Source organism: Macaca mulatta, chromosome 13, assembly GCF_049350105.2.
Source record: "Macaca mulatta isolate MMU2019108-1 chromosome 13, T2T-MMU8v2.0, whole genome shotgun sequence".
NCBI classification, from domain to species: Eukaryota; Metazoa; Chordata; class Mammalia; order Primates; family Cercopithecidae; genus Macaca; species Macaca mulatta.
In genome coordinates, this window is record NC_133418.1 from 45,331,303 (window position 1) to 45,347,871 (window position 16,569).

General features: G+C 41.6%; 1 long non-coding RNA gene across 1 annotated transcript; it reads right to left on the reverse strand.

Moving 5' to 3' along the window:
- Nucleotides 1-949: 949 nt before the first annotated feature.
- LOC114671924 (uncharacterized) lies at nt 950-2,418 on the reverse strand. Its single transcript, XR_003722090.2, has 3 exons — nt 2,310-2,418; nt 1,110-1,214; nt 950-1,000 (listed from the first exon to the last, which is right to left on the reverse strand). It is a non-coding gene; the product is annotated as an uncharacterized LOC114671924 (long non-coding RNA).
- Between the last annotated feature and the right edge of the window lie 14,151 nt (nt 2,419-16,569).

A 16,569-nucleotide genomic window follows, 5' to 3' on the forward strand; every position in this document is an offset into this window, starting at 1 on the left:
CAAGATGCAAATTTCCAGATCAGAGGGTCTGATTAATGCTTTGGTTTGCAGGTCACCCTTGGACCATGACATACAGGGCATCTGACTGATAATCCCACCAAGACTGCCTATGATCATGTAGGCATGGTTCTTGGTTTAGTTCCTGTTTCCCAGACCCATACCTTGAGATGAGGATGTGTGTGCTAATGATGCTCTAAGTGCTGCTGGTGAAGCCCCATAAGGATGTGGGGGGTAGGACAGCAAAGAGGGGGAATGTGAACCAGGAGCAGGAACTTGGGATAAGTCATGCTGAGTATAGCTTCAGCCTGATCCTGCAGGGGAGCTCTAGAGTGGAAGTGGAGCTTCAAAGTTATCCCATCAGTCTTTCTAGTACCATACCTGTGTGTCATTGGTTCTGACCTTTTCCTGGGCAAAGGAGGTGAAGTAGGCTATAAATCCTCAGGCACCCAGGCACTTTCCTTTCTTTGGGCGTGCAGTCACAGCATGTTCTGGCCAACCAAGGGTGGTCCTCCAGAAAGAGCTGTACAGGCGTGGATGGCAAAGAACATATCCAAGGAGATCTATAGTTCTCTCTCTCTCTCTCTCTCTCTCTCTCTCTCTCTCTCTCTCTCTCTCACACACACACACACACACACACACACACACACGAAGCATAGAATATGAATGCTGGGCAACTAAAAACATTAAATATTCCTGTGGGATTACAATCTTTATTGTCCCAGTTTTTAAGCCCAAAGAGGTTGAGTATTTTATCACTGGTCTAGTGGAGGAACCAGGATCCCCCTGCTCCGGGGATTGTTTTTCCATCATACCATACAACTGGCTTGTCTGTTTTGTGTATTTAATTTCTGTTTGCTTGCTTGCAGAAATGTCCAGCTGTTGGAGCACACAGCAGTCAAGGCTGTGCTGTGGTGCAGGCATGTGTAGAAGCTTCCCAAACTTCCATCTCCCTCACGTGTTTTTAGGTTTCCACACTGCAAAGATAAAAAATCTTTCCACACTGCAAAGATAAAATAAGGAAGGATTCAAGGAGCTGCTTTTTAGGGTGAGGCACAGATCTGCCCAGGAGAAATAGATAATTATGGGTATACAAGAAGAAAAAGATGTACCATTCTTCTTCCCTTCTGGAAATACGCAATGGTGAACCTCCATATCCCTTGACAAATTGATGGCAGAATGGAAGAAGAATTTTGGAAGGGGTGACTGTTAGTGTCCTGTAGACAACAATTTCAAATGGCCATTTTAATGTAGAAAACAAAGACATGCAGATGAGTTTGCAAAATACTAACACCAAATTCTTAGTAAGGTGGAATACATTTTCAGGATAGAGAACAAAAGGAGAGAATAATAACCTTGAGATTTCCATGGCCTAATAAGGTGAGAATAAAACTTCATTGTCATTCAAGAGAATGTTCTGGAGAGACGGGCTAACAGGACATTGCTTAGGGAATGAATGAAACAGAATATCCTAGACTAATGGAAGGGTTCTATTTTGTTCTTCCCATAAATCCTACACATTTGGAAGCAGCAAGAAGAGGAATTGCATATGAGCTATGGCTCCAAGCTCCCAAAATGTGCTTCACAGTCTTACCAAACTTTACTTATATACCACAAAATCAAAAAAGCAGTCATTTTGTTTAGACAGACTCAATGCATGTCTAATTTTCCTTTAACATGTCTTTGGTTATACATAATCGCCAAAGGAAAGAACTTTTTCCTAGCGTCAACCACCCAAACTTTACTGGTGTGCTCAGGGAGGTGGCAGCTCATTTGTTGCATACTGTACCTTTGTGTCAGTTACAAGTAACTGGAAGTTGGAGGCATGGATGAAAACTACCTGGGGATTTTTCAGACTCACCTGCACAGAACCCATCTAATTTACTTGGGAGGAGGAAGACATGAATATTGAGAATTATCCTCAGGCATTTCTGATGAATTTCCTCCTCTCATTCACTTCCAATCCCACTGGGCAACAAATTGTTATGCCATCCACTCCTGCCATCTGAACTTTGTCTTTTCTGTGCCAGGGCACACAAACCCAGTTACTTAGGTCTCTCTTCAGCAGGCTACATAATATATACTTGCAGTTAATTTCCTGAGTACCTTGGAAGGGCTGGGTTTTTATAGATATTTTGGAAAGAAAATAAAAGCTGAAAGTAAGAGATTCAAAATTATATTATTCAAAATGATAATGCAAAAAATACTGAGATTAAAGGTTTACAACAAATGCTTATGAATCCCTATTCCATCTCTCCATATCTGATAATCTGCACATCACCCCCCATAATCACCCTGCCATATCGTCTCACCTCAGGTTGACAGCAAGAGGCTGACCAGCTGACACTTTCGGAGAATTCCTCGAGGGAAGACCCATCTTCTTGTTCTGCTTTCCCAGATACATTCTCTATGCCATAGTGTAGTGCTATTCTCTATTCCAGTCACAACAGAGGACCTGGCCCTCTTTATTCTCTTCTTTTCTCTGATGTATTGCCTGATGGCTTCAACTTGGATAACCCAGCCAGTCCCTGACACTCTCCATTATTAGCTGAGAACAGGGAATTCAAGTTGGTCTAGGCAATTAGCCTGGAGGTAGAGAGAGTCCTCTCCATTAGATGGAGTGGGGCTCTTTTTTTGATGCTTATTTTATATCTAAACAGAAAAAAAGTAGGATTTCACTGTGTCGCCAAACAAGTACAACTGGGACTTACACTTTTCAATTTGCATAATGTAATCTATTTTCAAAATTTCCCACAATTACATATTTTTTTCTTTGTAGGCTTGGGGATGTCATTTTGGATTTTGAGGCACATGTAGGCCCTCTCTCTTGCTAGCCTGAAAGTATGCTTTTGCTGTCCCTACAGTACAATAAAGCCCCTATTACCCCCTATTACCAATACCTTTCCCTATTACCAATCCTTGTCTCCAATTCTAAAATAGTGACCATGCTCCCTCCTTCTTCCCCTGTCTCTCCTCATTAATACAGAAAACTAAGTTAGATTTATTTTGTGCAGTTTGGACCTGATTGATAATTGCCAATAGTGTCCCTGGGGTTGCTACTTATGACCCATTTTCATCCCTCATTCTTGCCAGTTCCTATAAACTTTCTCTTTTCTCGGCTCATGTCTCCATCCACGCCAGCTGCTTTGCAGCCAGGGCTACACCGTGCAGTAGGAGCAAGAGCAGATGTTGTCTTGGTTCTACAGTGGCCTGAACTTTCTGGACTTCTATAAAATTATCTTCCTTCACCCTCCACCACCCTGAGGTATGCTGTAGAAGGTGAACTTGTATTTCCAAACAAAACCTTACATACGGAGGCTTAAACAAATAAATCAAAGAGCAGCTGTAGCCCAGAGCTGACCATCTTAGTTGTTCCTCACTCACATTTGAAACCTGTAGAGGGCTTTGTAGCACAGTTTGAAAAATGCTGATTAGGCCAAAATGTACTTTATTTGCTAGAGCAAATAAAGTCAATTGAGTCTGTGAAAGCCCCAAACTGAATGTCTATACCTTAACATAATGATGATGGTCCCATTCGCCAATTTTTCCCATTCTTAAAAGCATCATTACAGAAGAGTGTAAGTTTTGGGGTCAAACATGTAGGTTTGTATCCTTGGTCTACCTCTAGTTAACATGAATTGAGCATCTTTGAAACTCATATTTTTAAGGTGTAAAATGAGAATGATAACACCTATGTCATAGAACTTTCGTAAAAATTAAATAGCAAAACATAGGTACACGAGTTAGCTCAGAGAAAGGTAGGAACCTCCAGTCTCCTTGAGAAAGACAGCAGTGAGGGGATCGTCAGGCTTTGGGGTGCTTCAGGCTGACTGCTCTCCTGCCCCCAGGCTGCATCCTGACCTCCTGCCATAATTATCATAGTAGGACTCTGTCCCTAGATGTAGGAATCACCTATGGCTGATATTGGAGGTCAGCTTTTAATAAGTGAGCACAATGAGGCAGAGATTCGATCAGCTGTGTGGATTCACAGAGGCAAGCCAGAAGCAGCCGTATATTCAAAAAGATAAGAAAGATACATAGCTTTTAATAAAAAAAAGAATTTTCCACCACATACAATTTCCTTTAAGCCGCTTGACATCTCTCTGGGCTTCTGCTGTTGTAATCCCGGTGCAAGCAGAAGTGGGAGAGAGTTTAAAGTATCATCCAAGGAACTAAGGATTTAGAAGAACAAAGATCCTGCTCTTTATCTTTTGCTGAGACAGCTCCTCCATGGCTCTCTGGTCTGAGATTCAAAGATTCATTTCCACAAAAGCAAAAAACTGCGTTGATGGGTCTTACTCTAGATTTGTAAAATAGCAAACACGATGTGTGTGTGCATATGTGTGTGTGCACACACATATGCACATGTGAACATGCAGGCTTAGATGGTAAGTGTATGAACCTAGCTTGTGATGACCACAGTGAAGAAGTAGAAATGGAAAACCTTTCTCATCTCATGTAAACAACATTTAATTTTCATAACAAGGAAACACAGGTGCACCATAAATACAAGGGGACAATTAAAAAAAAAATAAGGGTAATCATTAAGGCAGGAGGAGAAAATGCATAGATTACAACATAAAAGGAGAAGTAGTACAAAGAAAACTTTAGAAAACCGCCGAAAGATGTGAAAAGAAAAAGTAAATGGAAGTTACAAAAACATGGCAATAGACTAAAAAACAAAAATAGGCAAACAAAAGGTTAAGTATGAATAGGTATTCAGGTAAATAAGATGCAAACAGAAAGCAAGCCAGGTTAGCAATATCAATATCACACAAAATAGAATTCAGGTAACAAACATTACATAAGGCAAAATGATTTACTTTTTATTATTGAAGGGTATAATCTACAATGAAGTTATAATATTCATTTACTTTTATGTGCCCAAAGAAATTGCATTGAAATAGATAAAACAAAAGCTATTAGAAAAATAAGAAAAAGTAGACAAAACCATAACATTAGGAGGATATTTTAGCACAACTTTCAACTTTGGATGACTCAGACTAAGGGGATAGAATAATATATACAAACAAATATATAAGCAAGAATGCAGAGGACTTATACATAATAATTACAAACATAAACTATTTGAAAACCAAGTTCTTACAATAACCTAGAATGCTCTTCTTAATCTGCCCTTCACTGACTTCTGTGACCTCTCTTTGTATTTAACATTCTTGCATATTTGCGCATCAGTTTATTTGCACATTCTGTTCCCCCTTCCTGGAACAGTCTTCCCGGGTGTCTGCATATCTCATCCCCTCACCTCCTTTAGGTCTTTATCCTGCCTGACCTTCACTTTATCCCATCTAAACTGAAATCTGCCATCCACTCTGATGCTCCCTCGCCTAATTCTATGCTCCTTTCTTCCGTAACACTGTTTAACATCTAACATTCTATGCATTTTCTTTCTTACTTTTTTTGATGTCTGCCCCTACCCTCTGAATATAAATTATCTGAGGGCAGGGATTTTTATCTAATTTGTTTACCGCTGGACTAACACAATGCCCGATGAATAGGAGGACCGCAATAAAATTATTGCTGAGTAAATGAAAGATAATTTTATATTTCCTCAAATAAATGAATGAACATAGGCTAAACAACAAATGAAACCTTGATATAATTCAAATATTATGTTCTATAGCTGAATTTTAAGTAATATCATAATATTAAAATAATAATATTATCAGACAAAATAATTTTAGACATTACTATTTTTTCATGAAAAAGAAATTATTTTTTCCTGAATTTTATCTAGAGTCATAGTGTGGAAAATATGTGGGGCAAGAAAATTATAAATTGATTGGTACTACTGTTAAGATTACTTGACATCGGCTGGGCGCGGTGGCTCAAGCCTGTAATCCCAGCACTTTGAGAGGCCGAGACTGGTGGATCACGAGGTCAGGAGATCGAGACCATTCTGGCTAATACGGTGAAACCCCATCTCTACTAAACATACAAAAAACTAGCCGGGCGAGGTGGCGGGCGCCTGTAGTCCCAGCTACTCGGGAGGCTGAGGCAGGAGAATGGTGTAAACCCGGGAGGCGGAGCTTGCAGTGAGCTGAGATCCGGCCACTGCACTCCAGCCTGGGCGACAGAGCGAGACTCCATCTCAAAAAAAAAAAAAAAAAAAAAGATTACTTGACATCTGAGCCTGGCAGATATGTAAGTTAACATTTTCTCTTCAGTATCTTCATGAGTTCCTAGGGAGCTCTAGTGAGAAAATTAATCTGTATTTTTTATGATGTGTTGCATTTTTATCTGTTTAGCCATTCCCATATCAGTCCACCCTATCTAGATTATCTTTTCCGGGGTCCTAGTGCCCCTACATTTGATCCTCTTGGACAGGATGTAAACTCCAGTCAGTTCTTTTGGGCACAGCCTATATGCTATCATTTTGTCTTGACACAGCTTGAAATACTAAGCTTGCAACACAACCATTTCTTCTGTGCTTATGCTTTCAGTCAACTCATCTCCAGATTTAAGACTTTGTAAGGGTTATTTCAGGAAAACGAATGAAACCTTCCAGGTAGTCCCACTGGAGCCCCTTTCTTTCCACTTGAGGTAAAGTTAGAGGAACCTCTATCTCTCCCCTTTGGGGTGGGTTCCCAGAGCATAACTTTGTCCAAAGAAACCATCCCATGAGCAATTTCTCAACCATATCTATCCTTGATGTGGGTGAGGGATTCAAGAGCATTTAACTGCTTTTTGACTCTGCTTGCAATTCTTAAAGAATGATCTGTTTCACAATCCACTTTGGTACCTGATATCTTTCATGTTGAGCTCAGAGAAAACTGCCATTTAAAAATGATCATAAATTTGAAACATTATTGCATTGCTTAAATTTTTATTAAATCTGTATAACAAAAAACCATGGAGTCATTAAAAGTGATGTTTTAAAAGAATCCACATAATATATGGAGAAACCTCACAATATATGGTTGAATGTTTTAAAAGTTAAGCTGAAAAGCTATGTGTATATTAATTCAAATTTTATCAAAAATAATTATACATATCAATTCAAAAATACTTGAATGATATATAGTAAAACATTAGAGAAGTTATTTGTGAATGTTAAGAGGTTATTTATTTTGTTATTTATCTATGATTTATATGCTTTTTATAGTAGAAGAATTCCTGTGGAATAAATAAGCTAAAGATGTTTTAGTAAGCAAAAACTAAAGTTCTATTTGGTTTTAAAACAATTTTTAGAGACAAAATATAAGATAGTGGGTAAATTCTCAGACTAAAAGTCCCCGCTGGCATCAAACTCAGTGTATGACCATAGGCACTTCAGTCTTTAGTTCACTTTGTAATACTAATTAAGCTAACCACTCACAAGTCTCTCCTGGCCTGTTTCCTCATCTTTAAAATAGTGAGGCTGAGTTTTATCAAGAGAGCTGATTGAGAACACAAACCATTCCTCTTGCACATCTAAAATTACATGAAATATCAGAAAATATACAGAATTCAAAATAAGAAATTCATAGCAGCATTTGAAAGCAAGCTTATAATAAGCAATCCAGAAATATTAGCAATTTCAAGAAACAGAGAGAGAAGATGAAAATATTTATGCAGAGAAATAAAACAAACAAAAAAATTAGAACTGAAAATACATGAGAAAGAAACAGTAGGAGTGGAATGCCTCTGAGATGCTCAGATCTCAGACCACAAAGAGTGGAGTCATGGCTCAGGGCAGGTGCCAAGGCATGAATTGTGAAACTACGTTTGGAGATCTGGAGCGGTCAGTCCTTTCTCCCTTGAAACCCTTTTCCCATTTAGAAAAAACAAAGTGCAGCTTGCTGCCAACGCTCATTTAATTTTATATAAACATGCTCTTTGAGGCTGAAGCAAATCTGACTAATTTTCAATGTGAAAATAAAATATAAAAACTGTTCTTGGAGTTATTTCTAAACAGAACTAACATCAGAATTGTCTGAATCATCAGAATCATCTATTTCAGAAAACAAGAATCATCAAATGAATCTTTGGCCAACAAATATTTGGCAATGATGTTACTATAACCCATAGGAATGCTATGTTTTCTAGGATTGGACATTTTCCACGATTGAGAATTACAATACTTTTAAGTGGAAATACCACTACTTAAAACAGAATGCTATAAATAGAATGATCTCTTTGTTTCCAAAGTCAATATACTAGAGTGAGGTGAAAATAATAATGAAAGCAAGATATTTCGTGGCAAAGTTATCTCAGGGTAAATGCTGCAGCCACAAGTGTCACCAGCAAGTATTCTCAGGGCAAATGGAAAAAGGATTAATTATAATGTTTTAATAAATTGTTCTCTGTGTTTCAGTCTTTACTTGTAAACTTGAGATGATAATAATGCCTACCTGATAGGTTGCCCTAAGGATAGAATGAGTAATATCTGTAAAGTCTCTGGAACAGTCCTGATACAAAATAAATATTATATCAGTATTATTTGCTGATACTAACTGGTTTTGAATGTTGTTGTATGGTAAAGTAACACTTTGTGCTGAGAAGCCAACATGAAACGATAAAAAAAAGACAAGCAAATTTAGTAGAGGAACACCATGTACCTTGATATGGCACTGCTAAACCAATCCTGGAACCACCTAACATTATACTTTTCATTAAGTTAATGACTACAATCCTAATCTAAGCCAATGTTTGTCCAAATGTTCCTTGCAACAAAACATAACCTAGTTTATAAAGTAAAACAAAGATTATGTCTGAAATAGGGATGAGGGTAAACATATCAGTTATCTCAATAAATGTAAATGGGTTAAATTTCACTATCAAAAATTCGGTGAAAACAAGACAAAAACAGAATTCAGCCATCAGATGAATAGAAAACACATAAAAATTGCAATAAAATGATGAAAATAAATGGGTATAATTATAGCTGTTTAACACATTTTGTTTAATAAAACAAAATAAAAAACCCAATTTACAGTGGCAAGGTGTTATACAAGTGTTCTCAAGAATCTTTTATCTAAATTTTAATTTCTTTAAGTGTAAAGACTGTGTCTGTCTTGGTCATTTGTTTTATGCTCCAGTCCAGTATGTGACAGGCATGATGTCCAATAAGTAATATTGACAGAATATCTCCTCTTGTTCTGAAATATCTTTGAATGAAGGAAGACAATCTGAACTAGGAACATTATGTGATGTACAAATGTATTTTTATATATTTATATTTATATCAAAATAATTTTAAATTATACATCACTTTTTGTTTGGTTTTTGAAGATTTTAATTGGGAGCTAATATAAAGAGTGTTTTGTTCTACTCTCCCTTTTTAAAATCTGTTATGGGCACATGAACAGGAAATCATCAAGAATTTTCAGGAAGAGATCTGAAATCTTGGTGAAATCAAGACTGGTGTTCTCATATAACTATTAGATCATACATTGCTCCTGGCCACCAAATGAGTCCTATTCTTAGCACAGCAATCAGTTGTCTACCTTAAGTGATTTGAACAGATAATATTGCCAACCTTATAAAAGGGGTACTGTAAGTCTTAGAAAAGCTAACAGAGGTAGAGACCTTAAAATAGGACCTAATGCATAGTTATCTTCAATAATATTAGGTATTATTATTGCTGTAAGTCATTGGAGACCAGTATGAATTTGGTTCACACCAAGGACCTCATGAAATGGGTTCAGGGCAGTTTTGATGGGAGAGGAGGAAGGTTATGGCATAGAATATGATCTAGGCTGATAAGGGCTCCATGGAAGAGCTTTCAGTAATCAGGAAAAGCAGAAAAATATACCTGCTATTCACCTGGGATAGGAATGGAGCCAAAGGGTAATGGAGAGATTTTGAAATGCAGCTTGAACTACTTTACAGCCTTTCCCATGGTCATCTCTGTTAAATTCCTGTTACTGGGGAAACTTCAAGATCTCCTGACCTGCCCTAGGGATGTGACCTTCTTCCTCACTGTCTGTTAGCAGGAAAAGTAGGGAGGAGAATACTTCAAAGAGTCAGGCTCCCTGCTCAGAGTGGGAGATCTGAGCTGCCTCCACCCACTGGTATGATCCTCTACTCAGACAGCCAGAGATCAAAAGACTGTCTCCAGTTGCTTGCTTCTCCATGCACACATACCAAAAAGCTAATCACATTAGCTATTTCATAAGGAATAAATTGTTATTTCCTTGCCACTTTGATTCCCCAACTTCTCTCCCTGTGCTATGGCCAGTAAACAGTTCTCTCGCTATCAGTCTTTCCAATAATTCTGTTTTCCTTATCTGTTATGTCACAAAAGCTATTTTGTCTGGGTTTAGGGACCCACATGTGCATTACAGGAGGAGGCCACCTCCTGGGAACAGTGGTTTCAGGATCTAGACAAGCTTCTATCACCCATATAAAGGCCACCCCTTCTCTGAGCTCTATTATCATGATGTTACAATTTTAAAAAAAAACCTCCCATAGCCAAAAGAATTGAAAAGCAATTTATTACTTACTAGAAGAATAGCCAAAGGGAGAATATATTTATTATTTACAGAAAATTTTCTTAAAAGCCTCTTTCCCTTCTCATCTCTCTCACTTTCATGTCTCATAACTTTTCCAAAGTCTGACTTCTGCTTCATGCCATGGCTCCAAAGTCAGCCTATACAGACTTATTTTGCTTCTCTTTCCTTTCCAGCTCAGGTTTAAATATGCAGCCTTCTGGCATCTTCCAGTTTTCCTGTTTCCTCATTTTTTTTGAAATCCCTAGTTTACTCCTGCAGAGAAAGATGCGTCTGAAAGAGAAGCAATACCTACCTAGAAGGCTCAGGAGACAAAGAGGGAAAGGTAGGGTGAGATGGAAAACCCTCTTAATGGAACACATGTTCTTTTATTCCTTCATTCCCTCAAACCACTCTGCTGCCCTGGAGCTAGTGACAAAGAAATTAAGACTTAACTAAAATGGTGAGCTATGAACTCAAGTGCATTTTTTCAGAGTGGGACACAGTAGATTATGCTCACCCTGAGTGTTATCTGAGAACATTTCTGAGAACCTGAGAGTCTCAAATGCCTGAGAGGTGGCAGCTGCATAGAGAGGAACAGGTAGTGGGTAGCAGCAGGGGCTGTGGGAATAGGCACCCAGCCTGTGCAATTGCTGCCAGGTAAGAGCAAGGTAGGAGTCAATATCAGAGTCCAGCGTGTGGCCTGAAGCAGGTGAGCTCAATTACCAAGAACTAGCAAAGCAGGGGATTGTTAGAAACCAGACAAGAGGCCTTGGGACTGGCGTCACTCCGATGTAAGAATATCAGGGCTGACACTAACAAGAAAGCAGATTGCACATCAGAAAAAAAGGACCAAAAACAGAAGAAGAGCTGTAGGCTCAGAAAGCCAAAGACGGAGTATAGTGCATGGTACCTAAGAGTTTGGCATTGACTAAATCATGGGATTCTTCTTGGTCATACTTTTTTTTTTTTTAACAGTTTCCTTGAGATACAGTTCACATCTCATAAAATTTACCCTTTATGAGTGACCAATTCAATGTTTTTCCTGTGAAACTAGAAACGAATCCCCAAGATTTCCTGGGCTGAGCCTAACAGGATAAGAGAAGCAGAAACTTCTGGATTGTGAGAGGAAACAAAGGAAGAAGAGAGATGATGTATAGGAGAAAAATCACAGACAATAAGTGGGGAGAGCAAGAAGACAAAGTTTTGTTACTTGAATTCACCACTCCTATCCCCAGTCACCAGTGGTCATCCTGTACTGGATTCTAAACCCAGGGCCCTAAATAAAGTTTATAGCAGGTGATTTTTCTGTCTGACAGCATTTCATTCCAGGTTTAGTTGAAGTGGCCCATGAGTTAGTGAACATGCTAGATCCAGGGGAAATTAGTATGAAGAAAACATAGTTCTTGCCTTCTAGGAACTGGCAAGTAACAGGCACTTGATAATAGTGTGTATAATAAGAGTGATCATGTTATGCCCTCTGTGCTGAGGGGAGCCCAGAAGATGGGCATTCAATCCTGCCTGAGGGAAGGCTTCCTGGAGAAGATATCCTTTGAGTTGTCTTCAAAGTGGTAGTTACCCAGGTGAAGAAAGAGGTAAAGAGTTTCTGGATAAACTGCAATGATTTTTGATGATTGCTTGAAAAATAACCTGAGCAACTTGTTTTTTTAAAAAAGTACAGATTCCAAAGCTATGCCTTCAGAAATTCTGTTCTGTAGTATGTGCAGAGGACTTGGAGGGTCTGCAATTTACTTATTACCCCAGGTGACACACTGCAGGTGGTCTGAGGGCCACCCTTGGAAATCTTTTGGGTAGAAGGAAAAGTGAACTTGTTGTTGCTTCCTTCAGCCTGGTTAGGCTCAGCAGTGTTTCCTCGCTGACTTGGGCACAATTTTGCTTGGGTGTGCACATCTGCTTCTCAAATATAGCCTTCCTTTAGCTGCTGGCTTAGGCTGTCAATATTTTAAGATCTTTGCTGTGGGATCACTGCATATTTTTCAGGTGCTTAGGTTTGTAACTGTGAAAGGACACAAAGATAGATGTGTACCCGCCCCCCACCCGCTACACCCTTGTTCTGCTCTCTAATCTTTGCACATACCAGAGATTTCGTAAGTTCTGTGAGTACCTGGTTTTCTGCACGTACCAGAGATTTTGTTTTGCACATACCAGAGATTTTGTAAGTTCTGAGGCAAGGTCACAAGACGTGTTTAAGTAAGATAAACTCTTGCTGCCATAAACCTGCTCTCCCGCCTCAAAGTTTGAACCAAAATATCAGAAATGGCAGGAACCAATCATAGTTAGCCAAATCGCCTTGTTCAAACACTAGCCAATCATATATCTGATTTGTATAATAACTCTATGCCCACTTTTCTTAGACTATATAACATTGTTCGGAGCTGAGTGGGGGAGCTCTCCTGCCCGTCTCGTTTCACGAGCGAGGGAGAGTTCCAGGTTCGAACCTGTAATAAAGATCCTTGCTGCTTAGCTTTGACTCTGGACTCTGGTGGTCTTCTTCGGGGAATAAACGGTCTGGGCATAACAAATGGGGGCTCGTCCGGGATTTCCCCCAAGCCCACCAGACCCCCAAGTCAACGGATCTTAATCTGTAGGTAAGCCGGCTTTGTCACTGTCTCTGTCTTTGTCTCTGTCTGTCTCCCTGAAATTTCGCGAAATCCGTAATCTGTAATCTGTATTGGTCTGTTCTGTAAGTGGCACGGTCTTGGCGGACGTGCTAGAAGACAGCCACTCGGGACTGGTGGGAGACGTTCCCCAGTGCCCATCTGGGGGCCTCCATCCTTGGTTGCCCCGTCTGACTCAGGTCGGAAGTCCGACACGCGCTCGCGAATGCTCATCGTTATTACTGTCTGTCCGTTATCGTTAAGTGTTAAGTGTAAGCCCAAAACGAAACATAAAACCTTTTCTTCCCCTTCCAGGACCGGACCTGTCGGATACTCCCCTCTGCTTCACACTCATTTTCGTCCCCCCTTCTCTTTGTAGGAGCAGTCCAAAGATGGGCAACAACCAGAGCACGCCGCTCTCACTCCTTGTTACCAATTTTAAGGATGTGAAGGCTCGGGGGCGTAACTTAAGCGTAGAACTAAAGAAGGGAAAGCTAGTTACTTTCTGCCGTTCGGAGTGGCCCTCTTTCGGCGTAGGGTGGCCCTCCGAAGGAACTTTCTGTCTCTCTATTATTACTAAGGTAAAAACTAAGATTTTCCTGCCAGGGCAGTCAGGACATCCTGATCAAATTCCTTATATTCTAGTGTGGCAGGATCTTGTGGAAAACCCACCATCCTGGATAACTCCATTCATCCCTGAGCCCTGCAAAGTCCTAGTAACGCGACCTACAAGACAAAAGACTCCCTCTGCTCCCTCGGCCCCTGTGCTGCCAGACAGCCAGGACCCCCTAACGTTAGAACCCACATTTCCCCCACCATATCCGCACCTTATCCCGCAGGACCCAGTCCCCCAGGGTGGTGCTTCCATAGAGGGAAACCGAGAAGCGGAAGCAGCCGAGAGCGAAAGTAACCTGGGGGGGCCGGCCGGCGGAACACGAGGCCACGTACAGCGGGACCAAGCTTCCCGACTCCCTGACTCCACTGTAGCCCTGCCTCTCAGAGAAATAGGATCGCTCGATGATACCGGGCTCTCCCGTCTCATGTATTGGCCTTTTTCCACCAGTGATTTATACAATTGGAAGTCCCAAAATGCTCGGTTCTCAGATAATCCCAAAGATCTAACCTCGTTGTTAGACAGTGTCATGTTTACTCACCAGCCGACCTGGGATGACTGTCAACAGCTCCTCCGAATCCTGTTCACAACGGAGGAGCAGGAAAGAATCCAAGTTGAGGCCAGAAAACTGGTTCCAGGAGATGACGGCCAGCCAACTGCAAATCCTGACCTCATTAATGCGGCTTTCCCTTTGACCCGGCCCAGATGGAACTACAATACGGCAGAAGGTAGGGGACGACTGCTCATTTATCGCCAGACTCTAATGGCGAGTCTCCGGGCTGCAGCTCGCAAGCCCACCAATTTGGCTAAAGTATATTCTGTGTTACAAGGTAAGACAGAAAGCCCCGCTGTGTATTTAGAGAGATTAATGGAAGCCTTCAGACAGTTTACCCCTATGGACCCGGAAGCACCGGAAAATCAGGCAGCGGTAGTAATGTCCTTTGTAAACCAGGCAACACCAGATATTAAAAGAAAACTCCAGAAATTAGAAGGTTTAGAGGGAAAGCAGATTCAGGACCTCCTTCAGATGGCCCAGCGAGTTTATAATAATAGGGATACTCCAGAAGAAAAACAGTTCAAGGCAACCAAAGAAATGACCAAAGTCTTAGTAGCAGCTTTCCCCCAGGCAGGAAATGGCCAAAACAGAAAGCAGAAAAAGCAAGGCCCTAGGCAAGGATTAGAAAAAGATCAGTGTGCTTATTGCAAGGAACGTGGCCACTGGATTAAAGACTGCCCAAAGAAACGGAGACCAGCTAACCCTACCTCCGTACTCGTTACCCAGGACTCTGACTAGGGAGGACGGGGTTTGGACCCCCTCCCCGAACCCAGGGTAACTTTGCAAGTGGAGGGGTCCCCAGTTCGCTTCTTGGTCGATACTGGGGCGGAACGCTCAGTCCTAACCAAACCAATTGGAAAAATATCTAAGAAAATATCCTGGGTGCATGGGGCCACAGGCATCAAAAAATACCCCTGGACAACCCAGAGGACTGTAGACTTAGGAACGGGAAAAGTCTCCCATTCCTTCCTAGTCATCCCAGAGAGCCCCTGCCCTCTACTAGGGAGGGACTTGCTGACAAAGATGGGGGCCCAAATCCACTTTGAGCCAGAAGGGCCCAAGATAACTGATTCCCAAAACAGGCCAATATCTATCCTGACTGTCACCTTAGAAGATGAGTACCGACTCCATCAAGAGCAAAAGCCCCCCGATCAGGGAATTGACTCTTGGCTCCAGCGTTTCCCTGAAGCGTGGGCAGAAACTGGGGGCTTGGGGCTAGCTAAACATCGACCTGCCATATTTGTGGAAGTTAAGCTAGGGACGGACCCGGTTCGGGTTCGGCAATATCCTATGCCCCTGGAGGCAAGAGAAGGAATTACGCCCCATATCCGCCGACTCCTAGACCAGGGAGTCCTACGGGCTTGCCACTCATCCTGGAATACTCCACTGTTACCTGTTCGTAAACCCAACAGTATGGACTACAGGCCAGTACAGGATTTAAGAGAAGTTAATAAAAGGGTCATGGACATACATCCCACTGTGCCCAATCCATACACCCTTCTGAGTGCCTTACATCCCAAAAAACAGTGGTATACCATTCTTGATCTAAAAGACGCTTTCTTCAGCCTTCCTCTGGCTCCCAAAAGTCAAGAACTCTTTGCATTTCAATGGACGGATCCTGAGAGGGGCATCAACGGTCAGCTAACATGGACCAGACTGCCACAAGGGTTCAAGAACTTGCCAACCCTGTTCGATGAAGCCCTTCATGAAGATCTGGGTGAGTACCGGCGGCAACACCCTGAAATAACTCTTTTGCAATATGTTGATGATCTCTTAATAGCGGCCAGGTCCCCGGAAACTTGTGTTCAAGGGACTGAGGACCTCCTGAAGACTCTGGGGGAGCTAGGCTACTGAGCCTCAGCAACAAAGGCTCAGATCTGCAAGTCGGAGGTAACTTATCTGGGGTACCTATTAAAAGGGGGGCAACGCTGGCTAACCAAAGCCCGAAAGGAAACAGTCCTACGCATCCCTAGACCCCAGTCAACACAGCAAGTGAGAGAATTCCTGGGGTCGGCAGGGTTCTGTAGGTTATGGATACTCGGATTTGCTGAGTTAGCCAAGCCCCTACACCAGGCAACAAAGGAACGGCAGCCCTTCAATTGGACGGAAGAGGCTGAGCTGGCCTTTCAGCAAATCAAAACTGCCTTGTTATCAGCCCCCGTGCTGGGGCTCCCTGATGTCTCCAAGCCCTTCCACTTATACGTGGATGAAAGTAAGGGTGTTGCAAAAGCCGTGTTAACACAGTACCTAGGCCCCTGGCAGAGGCCAGTTGCCTATTTGTCAAAAAAATTAGATTCAGTGGCTGCTGGCTGGCCACCCTGCCTCCGGATAATCGCGGTGACTGCCCTAATG